The sequence below is a fragment of the Lactuca sativa genome, chromosome 9 (assembly GCF_002870075.4).
Source record: "Lactuca sativa cultivar Salinas chromosome 9, Lsat_Salinas_v11, whole genome shotgun sequence".
Classification (NCBI taxonomy): Eukaryota; Viridiplantae; Streptophyta; class Magnoliopsida; order Asterales; family Asteraceae; genus Lactuca; species Lactuca sativa.
Window position 1 is genome coordinate 167,774,495 of NC_056631.2, and position 26,885 is coordinate 167,801,379.

Genomic DNA, 26,885 nt, shown 5'->3' on the forward strand with positions numbered 1-26,885 from the left:
CACGAACAGATGAGTGATGTAACCGTTTGGCAACATGGTGCGAGTTTCAAGGTTGCTTTATCTGACATGGTGTTAATAACGGCTAGTGGTGTGAGTTTCAAGGAGAAACGTAGCTAATGCTTTAATTAGAACATTTGGTATTCAAATGAGAATACATATAAAAAGGAAATTGGGTTCCCATTAACACTTTATGTGTTCAAAAATTCCCACAGACGATTTGAGCCCTAATTTCTCTCTGTTCATCAAAGTTTTTCAAAACCCTAATTAATGGCTGCCACTCAAACTCATACCACAGAAGATGTTTCTTCTTAGACGATAATGAAGCTTCAAAGTACTAATTACCAAGTTGATGGTGATGTCTCATTATATCGCGACGAACTCAAGATGTTAACTGTTGCTCTAAAACATTCAGTCTTGTCAACTACGATGTTTAATTCTTTTGATGTTCCTATGTCCTGGATTTCAATGGATGGTTCTACTACAACCTATAGCAACACAATGGATGTCGTTACCTTCAACTTGGTGAATGACAAGAAAATTCGCCTCACCAAAAAGTTGTTCGCTCAAATTCTTAAAATCCCCAATTCTCCGCCATTCTACAAGGTTGCGAATGATCAGATTCTCCATATGTTTAATGAGATGGGTTATCAAACCCCTCTCACCAAGATTAGTGAGTTCAAGAAATCAAGTCTGCCCTGTATCTGGAAATTTCTCTTTGGAATTTACGTTCGATGCTTAACTGGTCGAAGTGTAGGGCTCGACAAGGGTCGATTGGAAGTTTATGCCGTGGTGGTTGGCATATACTATGGTCTGCATGTAGCTTATGCTTCGTAGATGTGGAAGGAGTTTCAAAAGAGTGTACAAAACACCAATGTGGTTCAAAGGATTTCTTGTGCAAGATATTGGAGTCTTATTCTTCGTTATGCATATGACAAAGAAGGAATTCAGGTTCCTGTTGATGAACCTAAAGAGAAAATTTTGAAGTATCATTTTTTGAAGACAAGTTCAAGATGATGCAGAGGCGTTTCCGAGTGTTGCACGTATTCCTAATGCAATGCTTAAAAAGATAGACCCAACAAATCCAATCTTGGTGGCTTACTTGAAAACAATCAACCCTTCGGTGGAAACTGGAGTTCTTTTGCTAAGAACATATGATGGGTCTTCGAAGAAATCTAAGAAGTCTAAGAAGGAGAATGAAAATTTTTCTTTGAAAGAAAGTCTCAAGAAAATCCTTGAAAAATCACCAAAGAAGGTATCTAGTGAAAAAGAAAAAGTTTTGAAGAGAGATGACAAGCAAGTAGCAGTTCCAAAAGTTGTTTCTTCGAAGGAGATAATGCCTTCGAAATGAGGAGTACTTAAGCGATTGAAGAAATTGTCTCACAAGTCAAAGTCATCTTCTGAAGATCAATATCCATTAGTTTGAAAATCTCAACTTAATAGAAGAGGGGTTCTTGTTCGTGAAATCCCAACCTTAATTTCTCCGTCTTCAAGGAAACGCAGAGCTGAAGATGTTGCGAAGCACATCGCAGAAAAGAAAAAGAAGAGAAAGTTGGTTATTCACGAAGAATCATCAGATAGTGAGATTGTACCTTAAACACCTTTGGGACCCAAGTCACCTCTACAAACATCCACTCCGATAACTGTTGTTGATATTCCACCCGAATCTTTGGTAACCAAGTCAATTACTGAGGAGGTTCCAATTTTACGCATCCCTGTAAACGTATCTGATACGGATGCACATGTCATCATGGGAGATGATCTATCGAATCTTCCAATTTCTCAAGGTATTATTACTTCATCTTCTTTTGAAACTACTTCAATCCATAACACTTCACTTCCACCATTTATTTCGAAAGTTCCCACAAACACCACATCGCCTACTTTCGAAAATATTCTTCAACAACCATTCACTACTCTATTTACATCCCAGTCAACTGATCCACCAAAACTCAATTCCGATGATGAAACTGATGGAGGGGGTTTCGGAGAAACATTTGCAGACTTAGAATCTGATCCCGTGGAAGAAAACATTCTGGATCATATGCTAATGTCTGGCAAACAGTTCAAAATTCTTAATAGAAAGCTCAATTCCATTCTTCATCTAAACTAACTCAAGAGCTAAACATTTGCTATAGGGAATTGAGGTTGATGTAATGCTCAAGGCACAAGAGCTACGTCTTTTACAAAAACTTGATCAGGTGGATAAAAACAATGAAATCATATTCAAAGCTTATGCTGGCTCATTTAATGGTGAAATCAAGGAGCTCAGGATGGTTTCCAAAGAACGTCATGTTATGTTTGTCAAAGATGTCAAGACTGCAAGAAAATGTGAATTGTAAGATTGAAGAAATGAAGGTTGATGTTTCCAAAGAGATAAATGAATTACTTACCTATTATTATTCAATTCTTTCCAAAGTTGACATCATTGCAACAGCAGTCATGAATTTTGTACAAACTTTTCAATCTCTGCTTCCGAAGGTTGAAGCTAAGGCTAATGTTGATGTTCTTAATTTCGAAAAACTGGGAGCATTACTTGGTGAAATAAAAGGTCTTGTGTCAAAGTTTGTTACAACATCTTCTTTAACTCATGAGTTCTTAACTCAGAAATTTAATTCCCTCGAAGAAGCAATACAGAAGGCAGTGGCACCTATGTCCAAATTTTTGAGTTTCTTACCAACTAGTTCCCCACCTATTTTCACAGGGATGCAAGGGGGAGAAAAGGAGAAAGTTGGTAAAGAAGGGAAAGTTAGCAAATGTGAAAAGGAAAAGGTTAATAAAGAAGAGCACAAGAAAGTGAAAACTGTGGGGAAGGTGATTTGAACTCAAATCCCAACTCCTATTGTTTCGATAGCTGACACGATAATAGCTACTAAAACCACAACAAGACCCATTCAAAAGGGGATTGTTATTGGTTCATCAGTTGGAGGTGGGAGCTCAAGTTCTTCGAAACCTAAGCCAACTGAAGCTGACAGGGGAAAAGGAAAAGAGATAGCTGTTGAAAAATCAAAAGATGAAAAGATGGCTGAGATTGAGGCAGAAATGGAGAAGCAAAGACAAATTCAAAGTATCATGAGACTTCGTGAAAATGATCCACCAACAATGGATAAAGGTGATCCGAAGAAACTCCATAGCTACGAAAACATTGAAGCCAGAGTGTCATACAATGAAATGTATGCATTCGAAAAGAAGCCTAGAAAAAGCTATTCTATCAAAAACACTGATATGAATCAGCTTCATTTCCCTGTTAACGAAATGATGTTTATCACTGCTGAATACAAGATTATTGAGAAATTTAAGAATGAATATGATTTTCTACATATGAAACTGAGGTTTCATGCTGTGGTAGGAAAAGATCAGGAAGAGGTTTGGTCCCTTATCAAGATTGTTCGGGCGATAAGCGTGACTAAGGATGTTTTGTTTGAAAACATGATTCAAAACTTTCGGTTTCATGTTGTAAGGGCAAACAATGTGATTTGTGACTTTTCTGTGGCTGATTTTCCATTGATGGACTTGAATGATCTTATTTAAGTTGCATTAGCTCTCAAGGATATGGATGCATTGAAACTTCAAGGAACAGGAAAGGAATTTTTGAGGTTTGGGCTTGGTCACATCAAAATTTTCATAGACAATTACTATGATTGTCTAGTCTTAACTGATATAGAGTTATGTACGACTCTAGGAAAGGAAGTTAAAGTGGCTCAAGAAGCTGTGAAGAGCCAAGTAGAACATAAGAAGTTTGTTGATGGGGAAATATGTTTGAAGTCAATAGGACTTGTTTTTTCGGGAAAAACAAGAAGGGAAAAGCTAAGAGGTTCTTATTTCAAGCTTCGGAAGTGGAAAGTTATACAACAGCTCAATATACGAACTTTATTGTTCGTATGAACAATTTAAAGAAAAACAATGAAGGAGATAAGACTGAGCTGAAGAAGGTTATGAGCTGGTATTCTAAGATTCGAAGGATGATGCATATGGCTGCTCAAATACTTACAAATTGAGTTCGTCACTAATTACAAAAGGGGAGAATGTTAGTGTTGAAAATGTTGTAATGTGTCGAACTAGTTTGAGTAGTTTCGAAGTCTGTAATCTATTTACTAAGGGATTATTGTTTCGAAGTCTTAATGTCTAGCCCTTAGTATTTTTTGTATACTTTCTAATTCTCTTATAAATAGGAGTTGTACTCAGAGTTAGATAGGACTTTTTTAGAAGTTATTCTCTCTAGAACACTCTTTGTATTGTGAAAGTATAAGTGAGGTATAAACCAGATCTTATTTACTACTTGTGTTCATTTTACTTTGTTTACTCTGATTTCATTCTCATACTCGATTAATCACTTCTACAGTTAGTTTTGGTTTATTAGACTTTGTGAGACAGGTAAGTCTTCTCACTATACAATGTAGGATGCCAGTTGTCTTTGTGATACTTGCATGGAAGACCCCAAGGATAGTCTATGACATGTGTATGAAAGACTATTGGGGTAATCCATGACACTTGTATATTAGACCACTATGTTTAAACCCGTGGAAACCACGGTTGACAAAAGAAAAACAATTTTTATAATTCAAAATCCTAATGATTATTAAAATTTTGTAATTTTGTTTTAATTACCAAAATAGAGGTTTTGTTTGTAAGTTTAGAATATTGTTTTAAAATAAATATATATACTATTATGAATATCAAATTTACATTTTTTAAGTTTAGATATTTGATAAAATCATAAGTTTATAGGATGCAATATACATTTGAGTATAGTGAAAAAAGATAATAAATCATGAAAATGAGATTAAATCGTTGAAAGGACATTGATATATTGATATATGGTAAGTTAAACATGACGGTAATGTAATAAACATATATGAACACAAAACTAAAAATAATAATCATGTACAATATAATATACAGTGTAATGTAACGTACTTTCTTCATGTCAAGATTAATGATAAAATATTCATATTGTACAATCAAATATACAATGTAGTAGAATGGAGTAGGCAAAAATATAAAAAACATACGTGAACAAAATATTAAAAAAATAAATTACTAATGGGACAAACCGAAATACCAGTAAAATAAAAACATGACTTTTATATACAAATATATAAAAAAAAGTAAATTACAAAAATGGTCCATCTGATTTGGTAAGATTTGTAGTTTTTGTCCGTAAGTTTAAAATTTGATAGGTTACATCCCTATAATTTATGAATATTGTAGTTTTGGTCCTTATTTCACATAAAAAGACTAACTTATCTTTTTTTTTTCTTTTTCATTTTCTTTTAGAAATTTATTATTATTATTTTTAATTTGATTATTATTATTATATAACAATTTTATTTGTTCTTTATTTTAGTAGGATTTGTATTATAAAACTATTTTTATTTTTTTTAAATTATTTACCTAAATTATATATATATATATATATATATATATATATATATATATATATATATATATATATATATATATATATATATATATATCATATTATCATTTATTCTTAGCTTTATTTATTTATCTTCGTTTTTGTAGTTTTAAAATATTTCAATATTTATGACCTTGTATTTGAATATAGGATTTAATATATATTTTTTTTGTTTTGTTCGTTCACGTCATATAAGATTTTTTTTTATCTTTTGATCGAATAAACAAATTAAAATAGAACCCTGAATAAGTATCAAATACCAAATATAATTATTTAATGTTTTTTATGTGTTTTTCGTTTACACAATTTATTATGTGCTTTATTTTTTTTATTCAGCTCTAATATGTTTTATTTTTACTTTTTAAATGAATAATCTTAAATATTATGATAAACAACTATCATATTGTCATAACAACAATCGAAATAACAATTATATTTTAACAACAATTTGTTAAAAGAATAATCTTAAATAAAATCTACCGTTTGTTAATATCCAATAAGTATATATATTGTTTGAAATAATAAAAAATTCTCCTCGTATTTTAATTCGAATCCTATTCATTTGTTAAAATTTACCGCTTGTTAATACTCATTTTGTTATGATGGTATGGTAGTTGTTTATCCTAGTATTTAAGATTATATGTTTAAAAAGTAACAATAAACCTCATAAAGCTGAATAAAAAAAAAGTAAAGCACATAAACAAATGATGTAAACGAAAAATACATAAAAAACAATAGCAACTAGTTATATTTGATGTTTGATAGTTATTCAGAGTTCTATTTTAATTTGTTTATTCCAACAAAACATATAAAAAAAACGTTAGATAATTTGAACGAACAAAACTTAAAACAAAAGTATTAAATTTTATATTCAAATTAGACGTCAAAAATATTAAAAGATTTTTAAACCACAAAAATAAAGATAAACAAATAAAGCTAAGAATAACTAATAATATGATATATATATATATATATATATATATATATATATATATATATATATATATATATAGTGTTGAATATTTAATATAAAATTAAAAATAATTTTATAAGAAATACATACAAATTCTATTAAAATAAAGAACGGATAAAATTATTGTATAATAATAATAATAATAATAATAATACTTTGTTAAAAGGAAATGAAAAAGAAAAAGAAAGAGTAAGTTAGTGTTTTTGTATGAAACAATGATCAAAACTGTAATATTCATAAATCATAGGGATACAATAGTTAAACTTAATGACCAAAGCTGCAAATCTAACCAAAGCATATGGACCATTTCTGTAAATTACTCTATAAAAAATAAATTTAGCCACAAACATACATCATAGAAATAAACACAAATACAACATGTAATATTTATAATATTTAATATAAATGGACATTATATAAAATTATTATCAAAAATATCTCCATATAACAATAATTATATATATATATATATATATATATATATATATATATATATATATATATATATATATATATATATATATATATATATATTAAACTTGGACAATCCGTAGGAATAATGACTTCATGTTGATTTGCGCAACAATTATATATATATATATATATATATATATATATATATATATATATATATATATATATATATATATATATTAAACTTGGACGATCCTTAGGAATAGTGACTTCATGCTAATTTGCGCAACAATTATATATATATATATATATATATATATATATATATATATATATATATATATATATTAAACTTGACAATCCTTAGGAACAGTGACTTCATGCTAATTTGCGCAGAATAGGAACTAATGTTGAATTATGCAGAAATGGTGTCTACGTGTTTCATTGGTGTGCTTCTTTTCTTTTACTTATTTATTTTGGGTCATTGTATGCATTGTCGTACACGTGTTGTTTGTGCTTTGCTTCACTGTCTTCTCAGCCAATAATATTCTAATTTCTGTAACCCACCGCCATTGATCCGACTGTCACCGCTTATCAATACAGGTTCCCCTTTCGTTGAATTTTTCTCCTAAATCCGAAATCGCTGACTGTCTTCTTCTGCTCACTGCCGCTTCCTCCATTCATATGTGTTCTGCTCCTACTCTTCTTCATGTCACGAATTCTTTCCATCTGATCCATCTTTCTCCGGTGAGATCGTCGGCCCTCACTACGGCGGCTGCCTAGCGCCGCCATACCCAATATTCTCTCCATTTGTGCTACTGACAGCAGCCCAACACTAAAGACCAAGTGCTGCTTCTCATTATTACATTCTCAAATGTCTTTCTACAAGTAAATGTGATTGACGCTTCCCGAGGGTTTTGCACATTTGCCTCCATCTAATTTTCCACCTGCGATTCTTCTGTTGTTCAGGTTTCTCTTGTGACTTTCTTCTTTCCTTTTGATTATGTTCTTTTTATGATGATATGATGTGTTATTTTGTGTGATTTAGGGTTATATTGGGTCATTGTGGTTCTGATCAGAAATACAGATTCCTCAAAGCCATCCCGGTAGGCTTTAGTTTATTTTGGTTTTTATTTAGAATATTATACTTCTTGATTCATCTCCACCCCACTTCTTAAATTGATTGTATAAATGTTTTTTTCTTGATAGACCTTCCAGGGTTCTATTATGACGTAGAGAAGAACATATATTTTCCTGTAAAATCACCAATTCCAGGTTCTTCTTCTAGGAACAACTCTTCTGCTTCAACCAGCGCTCAAAAACCACCCCCGAAACCCAACAACAAGGTAACACCAGCTAATCTGTAACCTTAACACACTTCCGATATGATAATATCTACAAATTAAAGACTCGAGTTTGAACATTCATTTATACAGACGACATATGCAGCCAAAGTTGTCAAGATGCTTCATGTTAAGGAGCTATGTGGTGATTCAATCAGCTGTAAAAAAAGAAGGTCAACTTTCAAGAGCAATACCAAAAGATACATACATCAAGACCTATAGTAAGTTCAACATCTGATTCTATTGAGAAAGTGATTTAACTTAGGGATGAGCAAAAACCGAACCGAAAAACCGAAAAACCGAAAAAAACCGATATAACCGAAACCGAAAAACCGAAACCAAAACAATAACCGACGGTTTAGGTTTGAATTTTACAAAAACCGAAAAATAACGGTTTGGTTCGGTTTTGACGTATAAAACCGCCCATAAAAACCGAACCGACCCACATATATATTATTTATTATGTTTTAAACTTTTAGTTTTAGACTTTAGACTTTATCTCTTTAATACTTTATGTTTATTTTCAATAAAGTGTTAATGGTGTTAAACTTTGATATTTTAAACATTTTTATGTTTTTATAATACTAGAATTCGTACTCTTTATTTTGGTATATTTAAAGTAGATACAATACTATTTATCGCAACGTATTTTCACTAGGTTTGAACCCAAAAACTAGAAAAAAAAAATAGGAGCTCATAAACCCACGGTTTAAAACCGAAAACCCATAAACCCAACCCGGAAAACCGAAAAACCGAACCATGCAAAAACCGAACCTATATGGGTTTAAAAATCGAAAAACTGACTTTCTACGGTTTGGTTTGGTTTTAGCCAAAAACCGACCCAAACCGACCCATGCTCATCCCTAATTTAACTTTCATTTCTTATGTAATGAATCTATATCTTGCATTAGATTTGGAAATATAGAGGGTTGCTGATGCTGCATTAGAACACATATGCTTAGATGTTTAGACTCCAAATAGGCTTATATAAAAAGGTACCATTTTTCACACCAGTCACCAATCATTATCATCTTCTGATCCAGTCTGTGATTTCGATTTAGAAGAGAGAAGGATTAGTAATTGGCTTTGCGGGAAAGTGCATGAGATCGAGAAGCAAGAAGAGGGGTCGTCTTTTTCAATGTTGAGAATGACAACTTGGGATACACACACAAATAAATAGATGGTCCAAGAAGTTTATGGGGCTTTAATTTCGTTTATGTGGGTTGGGCTGCCATTGATGAGGCTAACCAATAGGTATTTGTTTCTACTCAAATTCTTTGAACAATCTGGAAAAGGTATAAATCACAAGTCACTATTCAATTTTGATTCATCACAAATTACAATTATCATTTTTTTTCAACATAGGTAGTGCATAAGGTTGCTCCGAGCTCATAAGTAATGGGCAGGAAATCCGGGAAGAAAGTGGGAATGGTGACAACTGTTCTTGGGCCTCATGGGGTTGGGCTAATTAGGCTTGAGGAAGCTTTCAAAGGGTCAGGGAATTTAGTAATCAGAGGAGAAGAAGAAGATGTGAGGGTGGTGACTGAAACATTTCCATTATCTCTCCGTGTGTGTGTGTAACTTTTTGACCGGTATGTAAATAAAGATGAAATAGCAACGATAGGGTTTTGGAGTTGGCTGATATGGTTGATATAGGAAGATAAGTCGTAGGCATGAGGCAAGGGACGCATACCATGTGTTTGATAAGAATCCCCAACGAAAGTGCATTTCAAATGGACAAGTGTAGCTGACTGGCATTGACCTTTTTAGCTTTTTTTTTGGGAAAATCTTTCCTAATCTATGATTAGGTATGCAATTGCCATTAATCTCAGTTCATATTATCTATATGTTTATATTTTTGGGAATTTTCACATTAGTTTTTTCATTGGCTATATTGGGTCCATATTTTATATGCGATTATGGAGCTAGGTTTCCAATTATTACTCTGATTGTGCTTTAATTTGATCAAATTTGAAGTTTGTAGAGCTAGCTAGGGACTCATTATGATCCCTTACATGTCATATGAACATCATGCATATGACTACTGTAAACACTCCGTATCTCTTTTATTCAATCAATGAATTTTTTCTTAATCTCAATTGCTAATAATTTCATTTGATTCTGATCACAAACCATACAATTAGCTGATTTCAATATCCTTCAGTTGTCTAGGAGAAGACCTACAGTTGCAAATTTATATAAGTTATTGTTCGACTGGATCAGTGAAATTGTTAGACCTGGTGAAGAAGGCCATCAAACAGAAACAAAAATATAATCTTTTAGGATGTCTTTTACAGCTGTAGTGGTCATCCAAGTGTGAGTAATGATAGGTGTGGTGGACGTGTTTCCATTTTCCATATTTTAAATCAAAGATTACATGTAATTGTAAATCTGAAACATCATAATTTACTAATTACCAATTGAGAAAGTATATGAAAAATAATCATGTTTGATCTTACCAGGTTGTTGTCGCAGGATGCTGAGAACAAAACATTATTGTATAATATGGTCATTAAGAATTATTCCCAGGTTAGTTTTTATAACTTATGTCTACAATCCTTATGTTTTATTATAAAATGAAAATGAAAATATTCTCCTATTACCTCTTTATTTTTGCCAAATCACTTTATATACTCATCATCTCTTCCAACCTCACCCATCCACCTACCTACCCAACTACCCACACACATAAATAAACCCACTAACCCACAAAATCAAAAAACGGATGGATTCCATTATGTAGTGTATTTGTTTGCCAATTGGACACAATTTTAGGTGAAGTAGAACACAACATCAACATGAGTGATGGATTTTGTTGTGGACAGGTTGCTTAGCATCACACCATTCCATTTACCTCAATAAACTTTCTAATTTCCTTCCATTGAGTAATATTTTGCCTGCCACATCAGCATGGTAAAGCAGTCCAAATTTAGAAAGTTTAGTGACCTAAGATACCAAAAATGGAATACTGATCTTAACTTTAAGGTGAATGGATGTTTACCCTTTGCTCCTAAATACCAAGCAGCAGCTGTAATTGGAAAGAAGATGATTATTGTTGGTGGTGAATCTCAAAATGGATTATTAGACGATGTACATGTAGTATATATTTTCCTATTTATTTGTCTTCAATTATTGTAGAATTTTAGCAATATAATCACTTGCTAAATCATGAAATGCTTTTTTGATAATTTTTTTGCTTAAAAATACACTTGCTGTGTGCATATTACTAAAAGTTGTGTAATGTGTATGCTTTTTCAGGTTCTCAATTTTGAAAATCTTTCATGGACAACAACTTCATCAAGATTGTACCTTTCACCATCTACTCTTACACTCAAGATTCCAACATGCAAGGGTCATGGTTTGGTATTTATTAACTATTATTAGAATAAACAAACAAATATATTGCTATTTGTTGATTTTAATTATAAATTTAGTAATATTGTTTTTTTTTGTATTAGGTACCTTGGGGAAAGAATTTGCTTTTGATTGGAGGGAGAACTTCCCTACCAAGTGTATGGGATTTTGATGCAGAAACAGAGGCTTGGTCACTTATGGAAGCAAAAGGATCCTGCCCACACGATAGAAACAAATAATAGTGAAAAGGGACGACTCAATACAACAATATTAGAAATTTTCTTTTCTATTTAAATTTTGATTATGATTAGCATCATTTTGCACTTACAGTAAAGGCAGTAAAAATAGAACTATAGAAGGAATAATTCAAGTGATTTGTCAAAAATTCATTTATTACTAAAAACATAAAATGGTTATAACAGAGGTCAAAACTCTCAAATTTGTTGGAAAATTAGTATATTCATAAGGATGTTGTGTTTTAAAAATCACACATCTGGCCCCGCAACGCGGGATAACTCACCTAGTTACAAATAATTATTATTGGGTTTGTGTTCTAAGTTATGTTATTTTCTCTTTTAACTTATAAAAGAAAATGGAGAAAACATATTATATTCATTCACCTAGACTTAAATTGTTATTTGATTTATCAACTAATTAAAAAAGATATAAAAAATAATATTAATGGGTTATTGATTTGGTTATTTTAAAAAGTAAAATAAGTAAATAATAGGAACAAAAGGAAATTAAAACCTTATTTCCTCATGTTCGATCAGAAGCGGGAATAAGAACATAAAACAAAAAAAGTGTGTCTTTGGCGTATATTTCATATACGATCAGAAGAAAAACAAAGAGGATGGGGAAGCCGGAGTCGGGCTCCTCACCGGAAAAGATGGCTGCGAAGCAACACAAAAACCCCATTTCCCTCCTCTTTGTGGTGCTTGATGGAGAACTGAAACCAAGAAATAGAAGCGAGAGAAGTGGAGAGTGGTGGTCATCGGGGATGTTACAGCCGACGAGTAGAGGCGTCGGTGGTCCGAATGAGGCTGGTGGTGGTCGGACTCCATTCTATGACAACCTTAAACCTCGAATTTCTATCATAGATTCAGTTCATGGAAGGTAATTTTGAGGCCCAAGAATTAATAATTTTTATTCGAATCCTTAAATTATTTAAAAACGATGGAACTGGTCATTTAAGGTTAAGTTAAACACTATTAGAAGCTTAATTTCACAAAAAAAATGATTATGAAGCTCTTGTTTGAGAAATATGGAACTCCATATTTATTTTTGAACATGTCTGATCATACTTTTGTTGAAATCCTAATTTTGAACCGGTCGTCGAAGGTTAAGCTACACATAAGCACTTTTTTGTATTTTTGAAAATAACTATAGTTTCAAAGAGAAACACATGTTGATCATAATTTTATTGAAATCCTAATTTTGAACATACTTTCACAATTGATTTATAAAGGTAGGTGAAGCAGACATTATCATCACGTAGGAAATATGTATCCATCAAAGTAGGATCCTATAATTAATTTTTTATTGTAAATTGCGGAATGTAGGATGCAAAAATAAGTATTTTATAAAATTCATTTTTGCTTTTGAATATGAAATGTTTAATAAACTAAATGTTAAAGCATCATAATTTTTTTATCCATATGTATGTTGACTGGATCACACCCATCACAAAAAAATCATTACAAGAGAGTGCATCAGAAGGAAATAAGCCATGTAAACTGCTCACTTTTTCAAGAATTATTTGTATTTGGAAAAGATCATGATAGTTGAGTACGTAAATTTATTGAAACTTTTAACCTTTTTAATATTTTTCAATGCCATTAAACTTCTGGAGGATGATCATAGCAATGTAATTTAATTTGTTACCAACTTTCATAGCAATGCAATCTGATACAAATTAAAGGCCAAAGTACATTGATATTGTAAAATTTAATTAAAAAAATTTGATTACATTGGTATGAATTATAAAATAATATCAAAATAAGATAATAAATGATGTACATAGTCGTTAAAAAACCAATAATGTATATTGGTATAAATCAAAATTATATTGTTGTAAACAATTGCAAGGGGATTCAAAGTTAAGAAAGCAATAATGTATATAGGTATAAAATTAAATTAATAGTTAATAACATTATCAAACAAAAGTAAATTGCCATTTTTGGCTAACTTAAATACAATGATTATGGTATATATGCATCAAAACACTAAAAAAAGTGAAAATTTACATCTTTCATACATCACAAAATCATTGATGGTATAATTGATTAAAAAAAACTTTACGTTCTAAATCAAAAGTACATTGGCCTTTTTGGGCAATTTGAAAGATTGATGACATTGCACTCGATCCAAATTGCGACAATTGACAACTTAAAGTCAAGCCAAGTCCAAAGATGTATATTGTATATGTAAAACCACATTGTAACTTTGTTGCATTTTATCGTCTTTAGCCATGAAAGAATGTTTATATATATATATATATATATATATATATATATATATATATATATATATATATATATATATATATATATATATATATATAAACGGAAAACCATGTTTATATAAGTTATTATGTGCATTATACTTATTTATAAGGTATGATAAATTAAGAAGTTATAACCTATCAAATTCGTGACAAAACCGACACGACACCGGGAATCAAAAAAATTGAGTTTATGATAGATTACTTTTTAGCCTTAGTGATCTAAATGAAAGTTGTAGAGTACATCTCACGTTTTGGTGCCCACACATTGACTATTAGTTACAGTCAGACCGGCAGGTTATGGGTGACAAATGTCACATCATTTTGATGCCTGAAGAACGTCGAGGCATGCAAGTCATTAATATAACGGTTATGAAAACTCACATGGGAAAACGTCTATACGTGCAATTTACACGAAAACACATTTCGTCGAATGGTTTTATAAATGTATAAAACTACATATTACTAATTTAAGTACGGTAAAATACTTATTCTTTTCGGTCTTAGAACAATTAAGACTACAATTTAGTTTTATGGAAAATATAGGATTTTCCGGGATAAACACCATTATTTTACAAGCAACCGGCCTGCAACTAATTTTATGGAAAATATTTGATTTTCTAGAAACAAACGTGATTATTTACAATAAATGACATACAATTATTCATACAAACTAGACGAATCTCGCGCGTTGCGCAGTGAAGATTAAAAATTTATTATTAAAATATTGAAAAATATATGTTTAAAATAGTTATGTTATTGACATTAACTTTGAGATAATATTTTTACACTAATATATATATATATATATATATATATATATATATATATATATATATATATATATATATATATATATATATAATCTCTATTATTTTGAACAATAATATTCATTGACATCAACCAAAATACCTCATTAATAGAATTAAATATAATTATCTATTTAGTATTATTTTTAACAATTATTATTATTGATTAATTATACTTTTACTTATGTGATCATTTTCTAATTTCAATAATGATGTTCATTTAAAATACAATTTTTTATAGCTAAATGTAATTTATAATTTGATGTTATTATCATTTAAAATTGTTATTCATTAATTTAAAACCACTTATTATTAATAATAAGTTAAATAAGACTTTTAAGAACACTTAATATTATTATTTAAATGTGGAACATACACTAAATAATAAAGTGATAAGACAGACAATTTGCATTTCAAAAGAGACTTGCATGGATAATATGGCATATCAATGTAATTTAATTTTATTATTTATAATTATTGCTTATTTCTTTTAAAACCGCTTGTTATAAGTGAAAGAAACTTTTAAAAAACACTTATTATTATAATTAAAATGTTAAAAACATACTAAAACATAAAGTGAAAAGATTGACAATTTGCATTTTAAAAAAGGCTTACATGGATAATATGGATCATGATTTTTAATTAGTTATTGTTTTGAAGCAACATGAACATACAAACATATATATAATAGTTAATTAAATATTATATATATATATATATATATATATATATATATATATATATCACGTTCCATAACATATGATCGATAATATGAATCTAATCTAATTTACATGAAAATTTCAACCACAACATACAATGATATTCTTAAAAGAATATTTAAGTCAAGAAAATACAAAAAAGAATTAGTATAAAACAAACTTACAAATTAAAAACTTCAACATAATAACATGGCTCGAAAAATTGTTCAAAACCCTCAAACCAACACAAAAAACTTTAAACTTGTTTTCTTTGTGAATTTTGTATGTGATTTGTATTTGTGTGTCTACTAAAAAAGATTGACCTTTTTATAGTAGAGTATCCATTAATTGTTTATTAAATATATTATATAAGTTATAAAGCCTTTGAATTGTAAATCATTATTAAGAGATTTTTGAGTGGTATTCATTAAAATAAGAGGTTTCAAATGCTTAAGGTGTTTGAAAAATTGTATGGGGGTTTCAAATGCATGAGGTTCAAGGAAAAATGCTAGCTTTATAAGTATGTATGATATGATACTTATGAACTCACCAACTTAATTGTTGACACTTTTTCAAACAACTTGTATTCTCAGAGAATCTGTAAAACAGGTAATCATCAGCTTTTGAGGCCGGAGCGCTAAGGCATTAGTTCCAAACATCATTTTGTCATCATATTATAATTTATTTGGAAACATGTAACTTTTGAAACAATGTAACCTTTTAAATTATATCTATATTGGTTGTGTTTGCTTTCTTTAGTATTCAATTGTTATGATACTGTACATGACGTCATCCGCCCCCGAACGTTTCTATCGTTCTGGTTTGGGGGTGTGACATAAATGGACGTAATCACTAAAAATCATCAACCTTATGTATACAATAGAGAATGACAGCTTTAACCTTTGACAAAAATGTTTAAAGCAATATTCCATAAGGGACAAAAAAGCATTTTAATGTTCTTTGAAAAGAATTGCTATAATTTGCTACAATAGATATACTTTTTGACTTAGGTGTTAATGTATTTTCTATTGGTTTGATGGACCTCTAACCATTTGTCATACCTTTTTTAAACACGTATCATTTACATAAAGAGTACCATTTATCCATTGTACTTTTAAAATAATCATATCTTAGGATTGTACATTAAAAACAATATTTACTTCAACAATCTACTTTGACGTCTATGTATTTGTTGAAATATATGTTTTTGCTATTAACAACTGTTAATTAGAAATTGAGTACATGACTATTGGTGTGTGACAACCCGAAATTTCTACCTTGTTCAATTATTCAAATCAATCAAGGTCAGACTCGTTTTGCTATCTTCTAGCACTATTTTGAGTCAATTTGAGTGTTCTAAGCATAGGACCTTCAAGTTAGGGTGTAGAAATGGGTCCCACAAGTTCAAACACTTCACAAAATGGCCATACACTCCATTATGAGGAGTGTACGGCCGTACACTTGGGTGTGCGGCCGTACACCACCCCCTCTGGCCGTACACTCTGGTCTATATATTGAGTACTTAGCCTCTATTCAACCCTTTTCACATGCCTTAGCCAAGAACTCATTTATGCTCTCAACTATCATCCATTTCTGCACCTATATCATCAAGATTGTAAGTATTCTTCCCTTGATCTGTTGATTCTTCCTCTATCTTGTATGAATCATTGATTTCATCAATGAAATCACTTCATTTGGTCGATCTTCAAGTGTTCTTCAGTTTCACCAAGAACACCTACTAAGTTCTTGGACCTCAAACACCCCTGAAAGGCTTCTATATCGTAAGTACTCGTTCCCATGTTTGTTACTTACTAGATATGCCATTAAAAATCGTCTAAAATCATGAACATCAAGGAGTGTACGGCCATACACACTCCATGTGGCCGTACACCCCTTTGTTTGGTGCATATTAGCCTTAAAACTCATATTATATGTTAAAGCATGTTCAAGAACACCTAGATGATACATGATATGACCTTGAAACACAATTTTGACCATCTTTACAAGATCATCAAGGGTGTAAGGCCGTACACACCCTTTGTGTGGCCGTACACACCCTTTTAGGGCCAAAAATGGTAACAAACACCCCTTTAAGTTAAGCTATGGCTAAGACACACTTCCTAGATGGTTCCCAAGGCCTTAAGACACACATTAGCATGTTCCACAGGGAGTGTGCGGTCGCACACCCTGGCCGCACACACACAAAATTGATGCATTCTGGCCTTACACTCCACTGGTGAGGCCATATAACCCTTATATGCAATCATATGTGATTGTAACACTTCAAAATAAGTGTTTTCTAGTCCCTAAAGTGATTTCCTATCATAATTAGTTGAGTTAAACACTAATTATATACATGTGTGTACTATTATATGCTTATCAGGATCTACTTGTGCCCGAGATTTTACTTAGCACTCAGCATCCTTTCCCGATATTACAGTCAATCAACTCATTACAGGTGAATTCATACCCCTACAATTGTTACACCCCAAAACCGGAACGGCGGAAACGTTCTGGGGTGGATGACGTCATGTCAAGTATCACAACATATGCAGTATAGTAATGAAAGTACAACAACCATTGCATTAATAGTAATAGTTTTACATAAGTTACATTTTATAGAGACATCAAAGTAATACAGAAACTAGTATAGATGCAGCTCGGTTCTAGGCTGGCTTCACAAAAGCTCCCGGGTGTACATGTCTATTGCTGACCTGAGAATACAAGTTATTTTGAAAGCGAGTATCAACATTTTTATAAATGCTGGTGAGTTTATAAGTATTTAGTGTCATTTGTGTAAGTAAGCATTTTATTCAAAATAACTTTATAAAAGTAGTAGTTTAGAATCTATGGTGTATTAGCGTCCTTTCCTAGAAAATCCTATATTTTTTAATTAAAAGCAGTCTTCTACCAAGACTCGACGGTGTTATGTTTTAAAGAGAAATTTTCCCTGAAATACTATCATTACCAAAATACGGTATTTGACTTTAAAGAAAGTAAGAGAATATCACTAGTAAAAATACTAAGGGAAAATAGCATATGCCTCAGCAGAAAATACTGCTGACTAAGGCAAAAGAAATCATAGACTCTAGGAGAGTATTGAATGAATGATACGCCTGGCTCAGTCTAACAAAAGGAAACACAGACCCCAGACGATATCAAATGTACGATACCGCTAGCAAGGTCTAAAACAAAGGAACACAGACCCCAGGCAGTATCAAATGAACGATACAGCTAGCAAGGTATAAAACAAAGAAACACAGACCCCAGACAATATCGAATGAACGATACAGCTAGCAAGGTCTAAAACAAAGAAACACAGACCCCAGACAGTATCAAATGAACAATACAGCTAGCAAGGTCTAAAACAAAGGGTAATCGTAAGAGTGTTGTTTCAAGAATACAATGTTAATTCTCGTTACCTTAAGGCCATGAATTTTAAGGTAAACCTGGAGATACTCGTAACCATACTGATTGACACTAGAGTACTTGACGCCCTGCAAGCGTCGAAATAAATGTGACATTTGTCACCCCTTGGCTTGGTAGGCCGTGGAATGTAGCTAGCAATCAGGGTGCGGGAGTGTCAGTCCCGTATAGATCTATACACACAATGCCCGCTCTCCCTCCAGGAGACTCTGGTTACCAACTTGACAACGGGGAAATCCGTGTCCTGAAGATGCACCTCGTATTCTGAATTCTATTAGAGGCGCTGGAGAAATGATATAGACTCGCGAATGAACTGACTCCTTTGGAATTCTCGTACTAGAAAGAGTAAATAGAATCTCCTAACTATTCCTATAATAGTTACTAGTGTCTCTGATCTATGAATGATGAATGGAAGGATGCCCTTGCTACCCAAGGGAAATGAACCGGTCGATGTAAACTTTTATGTCTATACGTGTATACATGATATATAACTAATGTTTAAACGACCTTCGGACAGATATCCGATACCCACCAGACCACATCCCAACAAGGAAAAGGAAATAGGGCGAACTAGCCTTCCTAAGTCTTTTAAACATTATTTATATAACTATACAAGTACATGCATGCATTTAACGAAGTAGAAGCCTAGAAGTATAGAAGAAAACTTTGGTAAAACCTTTGGAAAACCTTTAAAAATAAGAATTTACGACTTGATATTGTTATGTAAAACAAGTTTTGAAAACCGCTCATAAACACGTTTTGAATATAATTTGATAACACAATATAAGTAAAGAAAACCTTTGTTTAAAACACTGTTGTAACTGGTTTAGAAGTAAAACATACAGCACGAGATATAATTTGAGAAAATATTTAAACAAGCAAAGACGTTTTGGAAAACCATCCATAGTATTATACTTGGTAAAACAGCTGAAAGTGTAATAAATCCTTGTGCATGCGGGTTATTAATCACATATGATTGATATGATAACTAGCATGTTTTAACTTGTATTCCCCCCTATAAAAGCATGTAAAAACATTTAAAAGGTTAATTCAGGGGTATGAACTCATATGTTGTAAGTGGATCGGGTGGAGGTGCCGGTTGGGTGCTCGGTGTCAAGTAAAGACTTGAACACACTTAGTGACCTATTAACATATGATGACATATGTTTACATACAATTAGTAATTATAATACTAATTAAACACGTATAAGCATCCTAATGTGCGGAAAACACTTTGGTCAAGTGCTAGGAGGCTATTAGGTTGCAAATAAGGGAGTGCATGGCCTAGTCAGGGAGTTTGCTCTTCAAAAGTAAACTCTTTATAGAGTTTACGGCCCTAAGACCACATCCCCATGAGTTTTCGGCCGTAAACTCATGGGTGGTGTGCTCTTGGATGATTTAAAGTCTTATCTCACTAGTGGAATTAAGCTAGGCTCAAATCTAGGGCTTATGAAGGGTTTAAGGCCTCAAATAGACCATTCATCGGAGTTTACGACAGTAAACATAGAGTTTACAGCCGTAAACTCTTACTAGCCCCTTCCTTTTGTGTTTTGATGGTTCATACTTGTTTCTAGTCAATTATACAAGTCATAAGGGGTGTTAGGGGCATCATATGACCATTTTATCAGGTTTACGGCCCATGGACCAATCCTAGGAGGGTTTACGGCCATAAACTCCAAAGTCCTTGGTTTAATTGATGTTTAAAGCCCCTACTTCAATGGTGGTTGGTTCTAGACATTTACCCAAGTCATAGGAGGTGTTTGAGGGCAATTCTAACACCTTAAAAGGTGCTCACGGCCCTTGAAGAGGGGTTTACGGTCCAATAGTGTTCTTGGGCCGTAAACTCATGTTTACTCCTCAAAATTCAAGGTTTTAGTGTTCTAAGCTCGAAGGTGTAAGTCCACAAGTCATATCTAAGCCCTAGGAGTAATTTAGAGGGGTTTTGGGGCTTTAAAACCCCACTTATGGGTGTTTTCGGCCCAAGAGTGTTCTTGGGTCGTAAACACATGATTTGGCCACTTTTGGATGTTTTAAACACGAATTTGCATGTTAAATAAGCTACACAACAAGTTAGGATAGATTACCTACGATTTTGGAGCTCGAAATTGGCGTTTTTGGATCGAAAGCAACTTGTAGAGAGAGAGAGAGAGTGAAAAGGGTGTAAATGAGGTTTACTCACCCTTATATAGGGGTTTGAGTTGGTGGCTTGGTGGAAATCTACCCGATACTGATGTTAAACGGGGTTTTTGGTCGCACCCGAATTAAATGGTCATAATTCGACTTGGTTGAAACTAAAACTTTTTCAAGGGAATATTGAGGGTGTTCCTAATTTGTAGTCATTATAAAAGTCCCAATTTAATTAACCTAATCCAAAAGGTTAACGGAAAAATTAAATAAAGCGAGTTTTATTAACGGAAGAAGAGGTTAAAAATGACCGGATAAATTTTGGGTTGTCACAACAATCAACCTTTTTAATTGTTTTAAATGCTTTTAAGTGGGGGAATACAAGTAAACACACTGGAAATTGTGTTAGTATAAGCATTTATATACTTGCTAAACATCTTGTTTCAAACCATTTTCAAACTACTTTTAAAACACTGTTAGACTTCTTTATAAAACCATTCCTAAACTGTATTTAAACTCTCGTCAAACTCTTTTACTTTTAAAACCATATTCATTTATGTATTAGTGTATAAGTATGCTCTAATGGACTTAGGACTATTGTGGATAACCTTGATTCCTTTTCCTTGTTTGGTTGTGGGCTTAGGGTAGGATACACTAGTCCGACTGTCGATTGAATGATAGTTATACATGTTAAATACGTGATAGGATATAAAATTTTATCTTTAAAATTTTCACTTAACTCAATTGTTCGAACCGAGCAATTGACCCGTGTCTACAAGTCGAGATCAAACAAACATCTGGTAAACTATAATAGGTATAGTTTAGCGAACATATACATATACAAAGAACGGAAGAGGATATATACATATACAAGAACAGGAACAAACACATACATACATATACAAGAACAGGAACGAACATATACATATACATATACATACAAGTACAGTAAGAAATACGATGATTAGAATAGGAAATACTATTTCTTGATACAACAATACATTGTTGTATTACCTTTGTAACCAGAGTCTCCTGGAGGGAGAGCGAGCATCGTGTGTATAGATCTATATGGGACAGACACTCCCACACCTCGACTGCTAGCTACAGTCCCAGCCGTTAAGGCCAAGGGGTGACAAAATGTCACCTCACTATTATATGACGCCAGAAGGTCGTCAGGTATTCAGCCGTCAATCAGTATGGTTACAACTAATTTACAATTAACCCTTTAATTAACCACATCGAAATTAAAGGAAATAAGACTCTTTAAGGAGTATAGTACATCTAATACATCTATGAGTCTTCTGTTTTATCATTTCATATTCAGTAGTGTCACCACTAAGATAAAACATTCTATTTTTCAGAATAAATGGTAGTAATAAATGGGAGAAAACATACTTTTATACAGATATAAAGTACTACTACATCTTCCATACTATTTCAAGTACATATGCAAACATTACATTTTTACACGAGAACAAAACATGCAAAACAGTCGGGCCTCGGGTAGAAGGCTACATTCATTTTAAGCAGGAAATATAGGATTTTCTGGGAAAACTTTACAAACTTTTCAAGGTTTTAATACAAACACTACAAGATTTTTAATTACTAAATGACACTAAACACTTATGAACTCACCAGCATTTTATGCTGATACTCTCTTTCAAAATAGCTTGTATTCTTAGGGAACCAGTAAGACATGTATACCCATGCTGCTTTTGAAGGACGGATTGGATTCAAGACTCATCATTATTTTGATTATACATTTTTTTTGGTGTCATTTAAACCTTACAAAGAACACACATGTATTTAACTATCCTATTAATGCAATGGATGTTGTTGCTTGTTTTACTATTATGCTTCGTTATGATACTGTACATGACATCCTCCGCCCCCGAATGTTTCCGCCAATTCCGTTTAGAGGGTGTGACAGATGGTAGATCATTATAACTCACTCACAAATAGTGGGAAAACAGATGTAGGAAACTTGAATAATTTTATAAATGAAGGGTTTAAATAGTATTGAAATATATGTTTTTGCTATTAACAACTGTTAATCAGAAATGCAATTAATGGTCTTACCTCTGCTTTCTACTTAATATGATGCATGATTGAAGAATTAGAAGATTTATGCAGAAGGTATGGTGGTCGGATTTAGCAGAAACGGACGTATGAATTCTGATGTGTGTAAAACTCACTTAGTTTTAATCCTACTTTAATTATCAAATAACACACAAAAGGCAGTGAACCTATCAATTGTGGTATAGTTCAAGCAAGTAGGGTATCGAACACAGGGAACGGCAAATTAAATTAAAAACTAATTCTATCTAAATTACTTTAGCAAATAAGGGTTTTTCTCTAGTTTTACAAGACTAGAAACTTATTAAAGAAAACTAATGCAAGGCTAGAAAAGAACAAATTATCTAGATTCAATAATTGGAAAGAAACTTCTGTTTAGTTCAACTCGGTTAACTTTATGGTTGCTTTTAAGGTAATAGTGCAATGGATTAATTCTTTCGTTGGTTACCGATTCAAGTGATTAAGTTGTGTTCACTATCCTAATCCTTAGCAAATAGACTAATTCAAACAGTGGCCAATTGCTTAACTTAATTATATTTACTAGATTAACTATTCGGGTTAAGTTAGACTTGCAATAGCTAATTAAACTTTTATTTTTAATTAACCTCTTGTTCAATAGTCATCTTACAAGCTCGCACATGAATTTACTCAATTTTACTTGTTAATCCTAGTTTCATATTCATTAATCCTAGACATATGATTTAGTGGTCACTTATCATACGAGGTTGATAATTAATAGATGTTCATGCTAATTAACTATCTTCCTATTAACAGAAAATAAATTATCATTCATACACAAGGTTCTTTAGCAAGCTAATATAACAATTAATCACCAACTTAGAATTAATCCTACCAATCAATCAAACCATATTGTCAACTTTGTATCCCCAAACAGAAGTATAAAGAAATTAGTTCATAACTAAGGTGAATAACAGCAAACAAATAAGTTCAAGTTGCTTAATCATATTGACAAAACAAAAGAATTAAGTAGAATGAGGAAATTACGCCTTAATTACTCCCGGAATTGGATCTAGCTTCTTTGGTCGACTTCTGGGGTTCTTCTGGCTTCTGATTCGCAGCTTAAGGCCTCTGAAACTTTCCAGAATTCCCTCTTTCCGATCTGTGGAATTATCTTTAAATAAGCGGTTCGACTCGTCGAGTCATATGGCGACTCGTCGAGTCCCTCTCACATTAGTCGTAACCTGATAACTGTCTTGACTTCCGAATGCTTATCCTTCTGAATCCGCGACCGGACTCGTCGAGTCAAAAGATAACTCGACGAGTAGAAGCCTTATTTTGGCTGTTTTCTTTCTTCTTTCCACTCTTGAGCTCTCAGCCGCTTCTCTTGCTTCCTTTCGCTTCCGAGCTTCATCTTTGGACTGAAAAACACAATTTAACACTTTTAAGTACCTTTTGTCCTTAATATGTGATAATTTAGCCAATATATGAATAAAAAACTATACTAAATACACACTAAATATGCACATATCAAAATACCCCACACTTGTCTTTTGCTTGCCCTCAAGCAAAACTGAATTTTAACACATTAGAATTACATATAATAACTCCAATCCAACCCATCCATTACGCCAAGACCGCAACGCATGCATTTGTGTCTAAAATTTTTCCTAAAGAACCCCCCATATTCCAAATACTCACAATCCTCATAAACATTCACCCACTCACCCCGAACTATGCTCATTTTATGCAACCCTCCGAATCTATCCTCAGAAAACCTCTTAACCTCAAGGTATTTTTAATCGAGCAACCCAAGCATACATATTCTAGAAAATTACAATTTATCCGATACCACTATGGATTTCTTTGAATTCTTCACTTCTTTGAACATTTTATCTTTGATATCTTTGAATTCACCAACTTGTACTAGCTTTTGGTATCTCCAACTTTTTGAATTTTTGGAATTTTGATCTTTGAACTTCATACTTAACTTTGATGCTCCAAAATTCTTATAACTTTTCTTGTAATTTTTTCTCTCTCTTTTTTTTCATGTAACTCACTTTTTTTTTTTTTTTTTTTTCACTCAAATCCTACATGCTTAAGCAGGGGCGCTCAATCTCAACCTTTATTGGCTAATGATAAAAATCTTCCTGGATACATTTCAGGTTTAGGCTGCTAAACATATTGCATCCCTCAGGCTGAGCAAGGTCGTGTTTTTGTCTCATGATTTCACTAGAATAAGGAGGCCACAAATGCACTAGAACGTATATAGGCTCAACTAAACATTTGGGTTGTCATGCAATTATTAACACAATTCTAACATGAAATCCTATTTTTTTTACCAAAATTTCCTAAATTAGATCCTAAATAATACTTTGGTATGCAAAATTTTTGAAAATAATTGACTATTATGTAACCAACCCCCTACCCCACACTTATGTGATGCAATGCCCTCATTGCATACTATGCACGATAAAGAACAACAAAAATAAGAAGAGAATTGGAACAAACTCCCCTGGAATAGTAGTGGATAGGTTGATCACTCTCATTTAAGCTCCATCTTCAATAAACTTCATACATGGGAACAATCTCATCCATGTATCGTGTGGGTCGCTCTAAACATGCGAAAATCGGCATACGATCTTCAAGAATGGATATGGAAGTGGAAGGATGCAAGTGGTATAAGTAGTAGCATCAAATCAGCAGTCCATCGGTGTAAAAGATGAACGACTCGTCGAGTCTTATGATGGACTCGTCGAGTAGTAGCGCGCATTCTGAAAATATCTGGAAAGACAAAGCGACTCGGCGAGTCTACTTAGTGCACTCGTCGAGTAGGCCACTGAACGAAAAATCTTGGTATTTTGCAACTGTTTGAGTCCATAACAACTGCATTAACGCTTCCTCACATGCAGACTCAATCGCTCATACTCCTAAGACCGGACTTGACACTTTGACGTTAAAAACTTGCTTCCTTGACTCGCTCTCACACGAAAAACAACCATGCTTTTACCTCATCCTAAGTAATCAAAATGCAATCCTGAAAATACTTAAAGCAAACAACTATTAAAAATAATATCTTAAAGCATACACATCAAAAATAAAAGAAAATAAAAATGCAAATTGTTTAAACACAAAAACACAAAAATTAATCCTCATCCTCCTCATCATCGTTATTGGCTCCACTTCCTCCCGCTCCGTTATGGCGTGCACTAATCCGCTCGTCCCACGATGGAATATATGGATAATTCCCACCATCAATATGTGGAATATTGAAGTGGTCAAAAAGTCGTATGTGGGATTGATTGCTAAAATTTAGCCCCCGCGCCATTTGGTCTTGCATCCGCCTCATCTCTATATTGTACCAATCCATGGGTACATCTTCATTCTCTACCGGAATCACCGGCGGCTCATCCTCCATATCCCGTTCCCTTCTCGGTCTCACCCTCCTTCCCGATGCTTCAGGACCTACAACCGGGTCATCATTTGGGATGGCATAATGGCCACCACCATAGTCTTCAATAATTCGGGCCCTGCGGAAAAGAATAGGATTAAATGGGGGTGTCGGGATCAAAGTCATGAGGTTCCAGGCACCACGGTTCATCAACCCGAATGAATTAGCCAAACGGGTGACAAACATGCCTCCATTGATGCGCGATGTTTTGCGATCTTTGACCGCACCCGCTGAGAGGTATGAAGCAATACACCATGGAATGTTGCAAAAGACGCCGGGTGTGATAATGCTCCAAAGGTAGAAAACATCAAGGTTGGAAACCTTGTCATCGTCTTTCCTC

The 26,885-nt window shown here is 32.8% G+C and overlaps 2 long non-coding RNA genes across 5 annotated transcripts; both read left to right on the forward strand.

Moving 5' to 3' along the window:
• The first annotated feature begins 7,288 nt into the window (after positions 1-7,288).
• LOC111912684 (uncharacterized) lies at positions 7,289-10,071 on the forward strand. Of its 4 annotated transcripts, none has more exons than XR_002857258.2 (7): positions 7,289-7,772; positions 7,852-7,909; positions 8,013-8,149; positions 8,240-8,367; positions 9,058-9,141; positions 9,190-9,441; positions 9,512-10,071. It is a non-coding gene; the product is annotated as an uncharacterized LOC111912684 (long non-coding RNA). The 4 variants fall into 4 exon arrangements; XR_002857257.2 differs by having other exon boundaries at positions 9,208-9,441; XR_002857259.2 differs by having other exon boundaries at positions 9,211-9,441.
• Positions 10,072-12,406: 2,335 nt separating this feature from the next.
• Positions 12,407-16,257, forward strand: LOC122196188 (uncharacterized). Its single transcript, XR_006187451.2, has 2 exons — positions 12,407-12,616; positions 16,104-16,257. It is a non-coding gene; the product is annotated as an uncharacterized LOC122196188 (long non-coding RNA).
• The last annotated feature ends 10,628 nt before the right edge of the window (positions 16,258-26,885 follow it).